Here is an 11,485-nt window from a genome sequence, read left to right on the forward strand (position 1 = left end):
GACTGTGCTCATCCAACTCCCTCATACTACAATGTATTGCATTTAAAAATATTTTTACCGAAGGAAATGGTTAACGCTCATTTTTGAGACTAAGTAGTGAATTGTAAAATTTAATAATTTTAATGGATTCAAATATTTCTTTTCTTTCAGGATAATAAATAAATCCATTACCAACAATATTATAGCTAATTGCAGCACATAATGAGACAATAAATATTTCAAATTAATACTATTTTTTTAATATACATTTATAAATATGGAAGATGCATGGTACACAGAATGCAGTGAAAAAAATTAGTCATAGTGCTTCATCATGTCTTCCCAAATTGATGAGGTTGATGGTTTAAATGACAATGTTAGATTATGCTATGCATAATGCAAAGAAGCAATACAAAGTTGATTTTTACAAAATTTAGAATTAATACAAAAATTCTAATCATCCTATCAGCATCCAGTATGACCCAGAAAATATCATTTGTGAGTGCAACAAACACAATTATCTTTCATATGTTCTTTTCATGCCTATTTTCCACACTTGTAACAACTCTTTATTGTAGGCCTTGTGCTCTCACTGCGCTCACGGCTCTCACTGCAACATCCAAAGGATTTGCGATGTTGTGCAACGGGGATGAGGGGGGGGAGAGAAACAGATTCTTCAACTCCATGTACAGCATGAGAGTACGTTCTCTCATTTGCATTTGGAGCGTAGGCATCTCTCCTGTATGTGTACGCATGTGTCTCTAAAGGTCACTAGCCTGAGTAACCTACAAAGACACAAACGTATACATACAGGAGAGATGCCTTCGTACACAATGAGTCAAATTTCCGAGTAAAAGGCTCTAAGCAGACACTGCATTTGTAGGATTTCACTCCGATGGTACGTTTCCTCCTTTCGTGGTTCATAGGATTCTCATCCAATAGTTCTGAAGAGCCTGCTTGGATATTTCCATCGCCTCCATGCCCAAACCACTGTCCTCGTATGTCCCCATCATTCTCATTCATGGGTACATTTTCAGCACTTGTAAATGTGTCACTGGATTCTGCATTACCTAGTAAAAAAAAAAAAAAAAAAAAATTGCATTGCATAGTGAAAATCATCCCAAAATAAGGATTTGCATTGGAGACTGGATTTTTAGGACTGAATAAAAGTCTCAAAGGAAAACTTAACTACAGCTTCTAGTTTTTAAAATTTTTTTTAGGCTTACTCGATCCAGGAAGCATATGGAAACCAAGGGTAAAATTTATTTTTTTGTTCGAATGGGGCATTTGTCATTTTTAGAAACCATTTCAAAATTCTTACAAATGTACACAGCATCAGAGGTGTAATGATAGGGCAATGATGAGGGCGGGAAAGTTAGAAGATATCAAAAGGGAAATCGTTGAAAGGAGAATATATATCTTAAGGTTAAGCAAAGCAAGGTGGAAGGATGGTGGGGAATATAGGAGGGATGAGCATAGGGTTGTACAGTGGCGGAAAAATTAACGCAAAGCTCGTTGGCATCTGAGAGCTGCCAGTTCAGGTACTACTTGTCTTCCAAAATTTTACCCTCGCAATGCTCTCATACAACCGGGAGTTTTAAAAGCAATATATCCCTTATACCGGGGAAATAATCATACCCGTCGCATTAGGACAAGGCGCAAAAGATCCAGCTACAAATTCTTTGCCATATTCTCCAAAGTATGCTTCGTCCTCGACTCCCCTAGAATGGAATCTACTCTCGTCGGGACATCTGCGGACACAGCCGACATATTGGGCATTGAGACTGCCCTAGAACCCAATCGTTCCAGTGGTGTAGTAGGTAAAGTATCATGCTACGAATCAGAGGTTCCACGGATCAAGTCCCAGTGACGGACGACTTCATGCTGCACACTTACACTGTAAACATTCTTCTGGTCATAAAACTTCGCAATAGCTATCAATAGGTCCATAGGACCTTGCATGGCTGTTGAATTCTTACGTGCTTATGTATTTGTTGAAATTCAACCACCATATTGCATAGCCATTTGGGCAGTTCACTGTGGAGTGAATTTTGACTACCATGTCCGCGTCGTCCAGCACCGCTTCAAGCCCCCTAACCATTAGCTGAATGTACTATGTGTTAGGCCTACGCTTCTTCTCCCCTTCAAGGGAACACTCTTATAGAGTTCCTCAAAGCAGAATGAAAGCACTTTTTTGAGGCACCTCCGAGAAATCAGTTGTTTGTTTTCAGTTCAGTATTGCAATGCTTTGCTCAGTACTCTACGCCCAATAATAGTTTCCCGAGGATTATATTGGAACAACTTGTAACATATTGCAATTGGAAAGAAATGCGAAGCCGAATTGATTTAGGTAACGGAATATATTATGGCCATTTTAAGGTTCAATAATTTATTTCATGTAGTTATCCGAATAAATTGATTAATTTGGTCAGTAAACGATTTCTTTCATAGTGAAATGAGAGGAGTAAATAGAGTTTTTTGAACTTCAAAATGTCTTTAAAATTTGATTTTTAATCACAAAGTTGATCAATATGAGGAGATGCACTTTCTCAACTTCTCTTCAATGTAGCATTGGAAGAAGAAAACTAGGAGGTGGAGCGAAAATTCCAGAGAAGATTAATCTGGTAGATGTAGCAATTGTTGCTAAAAACAAGGAAGGCCTAATAGACTTAGCGAAGGTGCTATTGAAAGAGACTAACAAAGTAGGCTTAAAAGTAACGCAGAAAAAACAAATGACATGAAAATTAGCAGAAACTAGGACAAAGACAATTATATTGGTATCAAATTATAAATTTTAAAAACTAACCAATTTAATATTTAGAAAAGATACTAACGAACAACAATAAAGAAGATTTATAAATAAACTCCCGAATAGCAGCAGCTGAAAGATCATATTGGAGCTTAGTAAAACTTGTTAAAAATAAACTCTTATCACGTAAAACAAAATTTGGAAGTATAAAACAATAGTCATGCCAATATTATCATATGGCCCTGAAGCATGGGCTTTTACTGAAGTAGCACAAAAGAAGCTCAACTTTTGAAAACAAACTTTTAAGAAGAATATTCGGCCCAATGAAGGAAGGAAAAAGATGGAGAATTAGGAAGAACAAAGACTTGAGAGCCATACACAGAGGACCAGATATAGTGGTAATAATTGAAAGCAAGAGAATAAGATTGCTGAGCCACCTCCATAGAAGAAGTGAGGACACAATGCTGAAACGAGTTCTGGAAGGCAAAATACCTGCAGGAAGACAATGAATGCGCAGGGGTGATGAAGTTAAGAAGGATGTGAGAAAGATTTGAGCCCAGCTGGATAAGGCAGGCGACCGTATAGGATGTGGAGGCGCCTAGTTGGTGAGGCTAAAGACCTAGGTTTCAAATGGCCACAGGAGTAATTTTTAATACATGGTGAAATTAACTAACTCAACAAACACTGACACATGATTCGATAAGCTTTCATAGAACTACCATCTAGCATATTAGGTTCACAAGTAGATAGTCCACAAGGCTTCCCTCCAACTGCACTGAAATGAGGAAATTATGCGGCTCTCAAATCACCTACCATTTACAATTGCAATAATACTTAAACCCTCAATCTACAAATAACCCACTTCTCTCACATTTTAATTGGATGTTACCTTTTGGTACAGTCAGGCCCATCGCTATCTGATCTGGCACCCGGGGCAAACTGGGATAATGATAACATTAATACATCTGCAATCATTTCTCACTTCTGGAGGGATATTACCCTTTAAACAGGATGCCAATTATCGGTTAAAAAAAAACTTCTGCTGACCATGTAAGACACGACCCCCAATGTTGTGTGTGTCTGGGTTTTGCGACGTGAAGGAGACAGCTCTTTCATTGTATTGAAGAGAGCTGAGAGTGCCACACACTGGATAACGTTGTTAGCCAATATTAAAAAAAAAGTTTAAGTCAGCAGACACTGTGCACCCCCAACTAGCTGCACCCAGGGCAAAACTCCCCGTTTGCTGCGCCCTCGCAACGGGCCTGGGTACAGTTTCAGTCCCACTTGCTTATGGCATCAGTTGCCTCTCTTATGTATGTCTTGTATTTTGCACTCTTATTAAGAGATTTGTTTTTATGAGTGTAGAATGAACAAAGAGCACATCTGTCATTCCTTGTGTGAATCAAAATCTAAAATTACTGATGTTATACCCTTCTCAGATAAATACTTTCACATTTTAAGATTACATCTATGTCAAATTAAAAATATCATGTTATGTCCTCATCTGATATTAAAAACTTACTTCATGTAATATAGGTCCTTGTCCCCTCCAATTATATGAACTACCTTAGGAGAGGAATCAAATTAAATCTATAAAAAGAAAAAATTTAGGCAAAAGCAAGGAGTAAAAGTCTAAGGAACAAGTTCATTTGAAGTGTATCTCGATCATGTAACTACATATCGTTCACGGACTTTGGCATGCTTGCTTAGTATTAAATGCTTTTGAGAAGCACAGCCTTGTTAAATTAGTTTACTCTTACCATAATTAATGATGATGTAACAACAAAACCTAACATAAGTGGATGTAATAACATGATCATAGGACCAAAAGGTGCTTAGAGTGAACTGGCACCCCACATGGCTATTGTAAAATTACATGTTTCTCCCTGCATCCTCATTTCAGAAGAGGCTATGTATTTAGTTACCGGAAACCTTTGACCTCGAACTGCTTAAACAAAAGATTCATCGCTACACCTCTCCTCATAACAACCCAGATAATATGCCAAGCAGTAGATGTGGTGATGATGCAAATGAAAGTCAAGGAGTCAGAAAAAAAATGTAAGTAGCTGTAAGAATAGGGAAGCACATTTGCCCACCATGCAAGAACAGCTTCAAAACATCCATGACTTTTTTCCTTAGGGGCAACATGAAGGACTTATCACTTGTTCAACTTTTCATTGTCCTCGCTGTCTTTCACTAAGCTAGCGATGGATAAAAAATATCTGTGTTCGGTAGTACCACATACTCCCCTGCACCAAAGGAGAATAATAATTATAGAGGAATTCCTTCATTTGTCTTTCATTGTAGTAATGAAACTCTGCTTATGTTCCCCTATTATAATATTTATAATTATCATAATTTCATTTAAGTATGCTGTTGGCATATACTATTAAATACTAAGTATATAACCGTGTGGTAATGTGTGATAACTGGGGGGTAACTGTGGGGTAAATAAGTGTGATAACTGTGGGGTAAAGCAGGTAAGAGGGGAAGAAAATCTTACTATTTTAAGTGACTGGAACGCCGTCATCGGCGAAGGTCAAGACGGAATAATAACTGGGAAATATGGGTTGGGTAACCGAAATGAAAGAGAAAAGCTACTTGAATTCTGCACGGAGCACAGGCTAGTGGTTGCCAACACTTTATTCTAAAATCCCCTGCGAAGAAGATACACGTGGAAGATGCCAGGAGACTTTAGAAGATTCCAAACCGGCTACATTGTAGTGAAATAAAGATTCAGGAACCAGGTGAAGGACTGCAAAAGTTATCCAGGGGTAGGTATCGATGGTGACCATAACTTAGTTATGATGAAATGCCACCTTAAATTTAAAAAGTTGAAGAAAGCTGTGAAAAACATATGGCAGGTTGAAAAATTGAGGAAGTTCAGCATCAAATGGATTTTAAAGAGGCTGTAGAAAATAAAATAGGGGAGGATCCAACCAACAAACCAATGGAAGAGAGTTGGAAAACCATTAGAAGTGGTCTGCAGATGGCACCTGAGGAAGTTCTTGGTAAAAGAAGAGTTGTTATGAAAAAACCATGGATCACGCAGGAAGTATTAGATCTCTTTGAAGAAAGAAGAATATACAAGGCTGCAAAAACAGAGGAAGGACAGAATCGTTACAAGAGAATAAGGAACGAAATATGTCGTAAAGCGCGGAAGGCTAGAGAAACGTGGATGAAAAGCATTTGCAAAGACATGCAAAACAATCTTAAACATGGAAAAGTAGAGGCCGCTAATAGGATAGTGAGGAACCACTTTAAGGAAAGGGGCGTAAGATGCAATACCCTTAGGGACTAAGACTGAGAACTATTGATTGAAAACGGAGAAAAAGGGAAGAGATGGAAGGAATATCTGGAACATTTGTACATAGGAAGTCGCCTCAGAACGAATGCTATCGAAAACAAGAGGGAAGTGGATGCCGATGACATGGGAGCCCCAATTTTAAGATCAGAATTTGATGCAGCTGTAAGAGACCACAGGATAAATAAAACGTCTGGCATTGATGACATTCCTGCAGAACATATTAAAAATTCAGGAGAGAAGACGTTGAACCAGCTATACAAAATCATTAGTGAAATGTATATGACAGGTGAGATACCAAAGGATTTCGAGAGGAACATTATAATCCCTATTCCTAAGAAGAAAAGTGCGGAGAAGTTTGAAGATTTTAGGACCATAAGCCTTACTACACATGCGTCAAAGATACTGAAAAGGATCATCTATAGAAGAATAGAATGAAAAGCAGAAGAGTACTTGGATGAGGACAAATTTGGATTCAGAAAAAACAAAGGCACAAGGGAAGCAATATTGGCCCTAAGACTGCTCATAGAGAAGAGAATGGGAAAGAACAAGCCAACATTTGTTGCGTTTGTGGACTCAAAGAGCATTTGACAACGTGGATTGGAGCCAATGCTTTGAATCCTTAAGGAAATTGGGGTCTTTTATAATGACAGAAGAATCATCCACAGTTCATAAAAACCAAGTAGCCATGATAAAATCAGGGCCCAGCTGTGAAGAAGCAAGAATTAAGAAAGGAGTGCGACAAGGCTATACATTGTCACCCGTAATTTTCAACGTTTACATTGAAAAAGCCATTAATGAAATCAAAGAAAAGGAATTGGGAGTGAATATCCATGGAGAAAAAATTAGCATGCAAAGATTTGCCGATGACATAGCCGTTATAGCAGAAACAGAAGGATTTGAAAAATATTCTGGTTAATATGGGTAGGGTAATGAGTAGATATCAACTGAAAATAAGCACGAAGAAAACCAAGATCTTAGTATGCAGCAGAAGAGAAGAAGTCAAGATCAACATTAAAATAGGGAGGCAAAAACTGATAGAGGTGGATGAATTCTGTTATTTGGGAAGAAAGATAACTAGTGACGGGAGAAGCAAGAAAGAAATTATCAGCAGAATAGCCCAGGCAAAGAGAGCATTCCACCAAAAGAGAGACCTGCTTACAGCGGGAAACTTAAATATGGAAGTAAAGAAACAATTTATAAGAACCTACATCTGGAGTATGCTCCTATACAGAAGTGAGGCATGGACAATGACCACAGTGGAGAAAGCAAGGATAGAGGCCTTCGAAATGTGGTGCTACAGAAGAATGATGAAAATCAAATGGATCGACCGAGTTAGTAAGGAGGAAGTCCTAAGAAGGGTAGGATAGAAGAGAAGCCTCATGAAAACCTTAATAAGAAAACGGAACAACCTTATAGGCCACATATTGAGACATGATGGCCTGATGAAGACAATCGTCTAAGGACAAGTGGAAGGGAAGAATGGAAAAGGAAGACCCCGAACAAACTATATGGAACAAGTAGAGAGAGATGTGAAAGAGAAGAAATACGTAGGTGTGAAAAGATTAGCTGATAGGAGAACTAAGTGGAGAGCTGCATCAAACCAATCCTAGGATTGTTGACCAGTGATTATGATATATAACTGTCTTGTAAGTGCGAAAATAGGGATTCTCAAATGCCTACAGCAAACCAATCGTTATTTATTGCTTCCTTCTTATGGAATATTTCAAAGGTCCTATTCTCCATTATGTCTGACAAAATGTGAATGTAGCAATTGAAATTTGAAGATTTTGTGAATTATCTACCATGATAAGAATCCTAAAGCATGAAAGGTGATGAAAGGAAAGAACTACATTGCTCACCCCTTAATTGAATTTTATTCATATCTCAAAGGGTTATCTGCAGTGGATCATAGGCGGATCCAGGGATGAAGGTAGCCACGGGGCAGTCACCTTCCCCCCTCAAACTGAATTGTGCATGCACCAAAATATTGGCAAAAAATTGTGGTTGTGTTAATAGGCAACAAGTGACGATTAGTACTGAACTAGACTATTAGCAAGCAATAAAAATTCCTCTACATAAAACTATGATAATACTGTATGTTCAACATTCACTTTTAAGATACATTATGATGAGTTCGAGAAATACATACAATAATTCACACAAAATGTTATACATGACAATGAACTATTGGGTATTCTTCTAAAGTTCTATTCCTATATTGTCCGATCATTTGACGGTAATAAGGAAAACCATTAGTTTCAGGCAAGTGTTATCATTATTGATGTAAATGATATTTTATGTAATGAAAGGAAAAAAAATCCATGTTACTGAACTGCATAATTTATTAATTTCTCTAACCTAAATGGTACTTTAATCTACACCGAAATTTATTCGATCACAGTATTCAATTTATCGAAATTTATTATATGAGTGACTGATGAGACAATCTAGTAATGTAAAACCGTACAGTAGTAGACAAGTAATAAAATATTTTTACACACGAGGAGAATGAAAATTCAAATAACTATTACCTTTTTTTTGGCATCAATAGAGTGATTTTTATGCATCCAATGTGTCAGACTTACATCGTCAGGTCTTTGAATAAGGATTTATTCATAAAGATCATGGTATAAGACTTTCTAGGATTGTGCCAGTCTGACAAAAACGCTGGTTATAAGGAAAGCACTTGCTTGATGTGAGTTCCCGAGAAAACTTCTCACATAATTCGCCAGGAAAATACCAAAACTAAAAATCTAAATAATTTACATGACATTGACTTCGACAAGTACGTCTCTATTACCTATCTCACCCTCGGATAATCGGGCCTCCAATTTTTCCTAACGAGCTCCCGCAAAAAAAATTCCTTTCGATGACTACTTCAGTGTATTCTTTCTGCCTGGTATGATAATTTGCCGAAATACCGGATAATTTGGGTAATACGAACGCTTATTTTTAAATCCCTGACGTATTTCATCAATAATAATGGAACCGGTATATACTCGGAAATACTCGCCGATTTTCAATATGTAATTACAGCTATTTTCTAGAGAGCGATCTAATACATTTAACGATGCGTGCTACGAAAATCTTCGTAGAGTTTTTCTCAAACTCTAGTGGGAAGAAATCCACGACAGAATTTATCACATATGATCGCCATCACAACCTCCATTTACTGATGCTTGTCAGCTATTAAATGATTTAAACAGGGCGAAGCGCGCGCACCAAATATTTTTATTCTCTTGTTTCTGAACTTCGATTTTGTCTGCAGACTGACGTGCGACCTGCCTTGTTCACACAATAACATGAACGAGTTCACTGGGGTCACTCAGAATTGGAATGAAGGGAATATTTACTCACCGAAATATGTTTCAGAGCCGCAGCATGGTGCCCAGAAGTCCTCACGGATTCTCCCACTGGATAGCAGCAATGAGTTGAAGCATTCATTTAGATGGGGGTAGTCCCTCGCGGGAGAATTGAACGAAACAGCTGATGCACTACGGATGTTGCCGAAGAACGTACTGCGAATGCTGAATGTGGAGGCCTGACATAGCGTCATTGAGTACCTGAAAATTGAAATGAAGTCATGATACTGTTTAGGGAACGTATCAATCAGAATTTAGGCAAATGACGAGTAGCTCCGCCAAATAATTTAATGTTAACGTTACGCGATTTAACAAAGAAGCAGGCATTCCAAACGCGTGAATAAAGAGATAGGACTCACCATCATAACAATAGTCCCAGAGGAATTCAATATTTGGCGTTAGGGAACGTTTCTGACGGAAACATCACGCGTGCAAGTTGAAGTCAAATTACGCCAAGTAAGATTGGACTAGTATTGGAATTTACTTCAACTTCGGCCTGGAAATAAGAAAAAAGATAACGTTATCATACATACCCTTAAATTGTGTCGCAAAGAATTATTCCATTTTTTTAAATTACTACATGTCCCAGTGCATAAAAAATTACGTCAAGTCTTATCAATATCAATCATTATACAAGCAATAGTTCGAAGATATACTTACTACGACCACTTTACAGCCACGCCATAACGAACGCTTATCTTAGACTATGCGAAAGATTACGAAAGTTTAAATCCGCAACTCAATTTAGCTGTCTCACGATTTAAATCGTCAAATGAAAAATTTGAGACAACTGCACTAGCTGATCTTCAATGAAATACGACAAAGTAGTATTTCTGCACCAGGGTGAAATCGCGAAGATGAAGGAAAGTGAACCAGAGTCGGACAGCACTGTAAGACTAATGACAGCTACCTACTGAAGACTCGGGACCCTGAAGACACCTCTCGCATTGAAGAGCACCGGCAAAATGACCGATACTTCACGAAGCTGCTCAATTTATACCGAAGTTCACTGGTGAGAGGAGAGGGTGTCGGGGTACCCCACCCTACCTCTACCCCACCTCAACCTCCCCTCTCCCCCGCCTCTTCCCCTTTTCCTGCCACGCAAGCAGCGAGCAGCCAGGCCAGTCCTTCGCGCGCGACATGCCAGTTTCTGGAGTTTGATTGCGCACCCACGTGGGAGACTACAACGACCGACTCACCATCAGGGGCGGTCTGGGTTGACTGGGGACCCTCGGTTGGGGCCCATCTCACGGTGGGGTGGTTCGGGGCAGTAGTGAAGACGGAATTTTGAAATGGTAGGGGGGGTATTGGCGGGTTTAGGGATGAGGACATTGGCGGATTTTGGGGGCGTACGGGGGCACGTTGCCTACCCCCCCCCCCCAGGCGCTTAAAAATAGACAAGATTTTTAATACGGTCGTCATTGCATTCGTTTTGTTTTACATATTACAGAGTCTAAATCATTTAATTTCACGTTAATAAAGTCAATATTGAAAGATAGAGAATATATCGTACAGTAATAGTCGTATGTTTTTTTAAATGTCAAATATAAGAAGACCGTTTGCCTGCCAGGCCCTCGTGCCCCCAAGAGAAATTCTGGATCCGGCCTTGGAGGGGAGGGGTTTATCGAAGATTACGGGGTCCTTCCGGGGTGTATGGAAAACACCCCATGGCAACGGGGGGTTCGGGGATTTTTGATGTTGGCAACGTGATTTTTAGGATTCAAAAACAATAATTTGGCTCGAGTATTTGTTAAAACAAAGTATTTTTTACTCATTAAGGCCATCTTACTCGTTTTTGGTGCCTCTTTTACAGGTTCTAGGGGGGCAGTAACCCGGAAACCCCCCTTGGCTACGCCACTATTTCGGGGTTCCTCCCTCGAAAATTTTTAAGAAATTGCATGCCCGAAAATGGATTCTGACGCTATTGTGGTTCTTATAAAAACTATTTTCAAGTAAATAGAAATTTTGTAATAAAAATACTATGAAAAGTGAAGATTTCACAATGGTTTTATTATACGATATATTTAGTGAAAATCCTCCTTAGAACTGCACAGAAATCTAAAAAAACTTCTAAAATAACCTCTTCAA

At 38.7% G+C, this 11,485-nt stretch overlaps 1 long non-coding RNA gene across 1 annotated transcript; it reads right to left on the reverse strand.

The window, feature by feature from the left end:
• Positions 1 to 216: 216 nt before the first annotated feature.
• LOC124164208 lies at positions 217 to 10,368 on the reverse strand. Its single transcript, XR_006865983.1, has 4 exons — positions 10,058 to 10,368; positions 9,757 to 9,893; positions 9,393 to 9,598; positions 217 to 1,049 (listed from the first exon to the last, which is right to left on the reverse strand). It is a non-coding gene; the product is annotated as an uncharacterized LOC124164208 (long non-coding RNA).
• Between the last annotated feature and the right edge of the window lie 1,117 nt (positions 10,369 to 11,485).

The sequence above is a fragment of the Ischnura elegans genome, chromosome 8 (genome assembly GCF_921293095.1).
Source record: "Ischnura elegans chromosome 8, ioIscEleg1.1, whole genome shotgun sequence".
NCBI lineage: Eukaryota > Metazoa > Arthropoda > Insecta > Odonata > Coenagrionidae > Ischnura > Ischnura elegans.